Raw genomic sequence first — 2,563 nt, forward strand, 5'->3', positions numbered from 1 at the left:
GTTCAGTTAAGTTTGATGGTCGCTGAGCATGGACAGCCCTCTTCAAATGATCCCACAGATGTTCAATGATATTCAGGTTTGGGGACTGGGATGGCCATTCCAGAACAGTGTAATTGTTCCTCTGCATGAATGCCTGAGTAGATTTGGAGCAGTGTTTTGGATCATTGTCTTGCTGAAAGATCCACCCTCTGCGTAACTTCAACTTTGTCACTGATTCATGAACATTATTGTCAAGAATCTGCTGATACTGAGAGGAATCCATGCGTCCCTCAACTTTAGCAAGATTCCCGGTGCCGGCATTGGCCACACAGCCCCAAAGCATGATGGAACCTCCACCAAATTTTACTGTGGGTAGCAAGTGTTTTTCTTGGAATGCTGTGTTTTTTTGCCGCCATGCATAACACCTTTTTGTATGACCAAACAACTCAATCTTGGTTTCATCAGTCCACAGGACCTTCTTCAAAAAGAAATTAGCTTCTCCAAATGTGCTTTTGCATACCTCAGCCGACTCTGTTTGTGGCGTGCTTGCAGAAACGGCGTCTTTCGCATCACTCTCCCATACAGCTTCTCCTTGTGCAAAGTGCGTTGTATAGTTGACCGATGCACAGTGACACCATCTGCAGCAAGTTGATGCTGCAGCTCTCTGGAGGTGGTCTGAGGATTGTCCTTGACTGATCTCACCATTCTTCTCTGCCTTTCTGATGTTTTTCTTGGCCTGCCACTTCTGGACTTAACAAGAACTGTACCTGTGTTCTTCCATTTCCTTACTATGTTCCTCACAGTGGAAATTGACAGGTTAAATCTCTTAGACAGCTTTTTGTATCCTTCCCATGAACAACTATGTTGAATAATCTTTGCTTTCAGATCATTTGACAGTTGTTTTGAGGAGTCCATGATGCCACTCTTCAGAGGAGATTCAAACAGGAGAACAACTTGCAAGTGGCCACTTTAAGTAGCTTTTCTCATGATTGCATACACCTGGCTATGAAGTTCAAAGCTCAATGGGGTTACAAAACCAAAAAAAGTGCTTTAGTAAGTCAGTAAAAAGTAGGTAGGAGTATCTAAAACAAGAAAATAATAAGGAAGCGACTAGAGGCTGTTATTTTTGCAAAAGGAGGATCTACTAAATATTAATGTCACTTTTCTGGTGAGGTGCCCATACTTATGCATCTGTCAAATTTTGTTTGAATGCAAATTGCACATTTTCTGTTAGTACAATAAACCTCATTTCAAGGCAGAAACATTACTGTGTCCAACAGTTATTAGATATATGAAACTGAATGTTGTTGGAGCATAATTATGACATGGTGGGGATATCTGAGACGTGGCTGGATGAGAGCCATGACTGGGCTGTTAACTTGCAGGGCTATAGCCTGTTCAGAAATGACCGTACAGATAAGCGAGGGGGAGGGGTGTGTCTATATGTAAAATCTTCCTTAAAACCCATCCTGCGTGATAATATAGGTGAATTTAATGAAAATGTGGAGTCCCTGTGGGTGGAGATAAGGGGAGGGGGAAAAAATAATAAATTACTGATAGGGGTTTGTTATAAATCTCCAAAAATAATGGAAGCAATGGAGAATATCCTCGTAAAGCAAATAGATGAAGCTGCGACTCAAGGAGAAGTCATTATTATGGGGGACTTCAACTACCCTGAAATAGATTGGGGAACAGAAACCTGCAGTTCCAGCAAAGGTAATCGGTTTTTGACAACTATGAGAGACAATTACCTTTCACAGCTGGTTCAGGACCCAACAAGGAGGGGGGCACTGCTAGACCTAATATTAACCAACAGGCCAGACCGCATATCAAATATAAGGGTTGGGGGTCACTTGGGGAATAGTGATCATAAAATAATAAGTTTTCATGTAACCTTTAATAAGATGGGTAGTAGGGGGGTGACAAGGACACTAAACTTCAGGAGGGCAAATTTCCAACGGATGAGAGAGGATCTTGGTGCAATTAACTGGGACGATATCCTGAGACACAAAAATACACAAAGAAAATGGGAGACATTTATTAGCATCCTGGATAGGACCTGTGCACAGTATATACCGTATGGGAATAAACATACTAGAAATAGGAGGAAACCAATATGGCTAAATAGAGCTGTTAGGGGCGCAATAAGGAACAAAAAGAAAGCATTTAGAGAATTAAAGGAAGAAGGTAGTGATGAGGCATTAAATAAATACAGAAAATTAAATAAATTCTGTAAAAAGCAAATCAAGGCAGCAAAGATTGAGACAGAGAGACTCATTGCCAGAGAGAGTAAAAATAATCCCAAAATATTCTTTAACTATATAAATAGTAAGAAACTAAAAAATGACAGTGTTGGCCCCCTTAAAAATAGTCTGGGTGAAATGGTGGATGAGGATGAGGAAAAAGCCAATCTGCTAAATGACTTTTTTTCATCAGTATTTACAAAAGAAAATCCCATGGCAGACAATATGACTAGTGATAAAAATTCCCCATTAAATGTCACCTGCTTAACCCAGCAGGAAGTACAGCGGCGTCTAAAAATCACTAAAATTGACAAATCTCCGGGCCCGGATGGGATACACCC

This window comes from Ranitomeya variabilis, chromosome 3 (assembly GCF_051348905.1).
Source record: "Ranitomeya variabilis isolate aRanVar5 chromosome 3, aRanVar5.hap1, whole genome shotgun sequence".
NCBI classification, from domain to species: Eukaryota; Metazoa; Chordata; class Amphibia; order Anura; family Dendrobatidae; genus Ranitomeya; species Ranitomeya variabilis.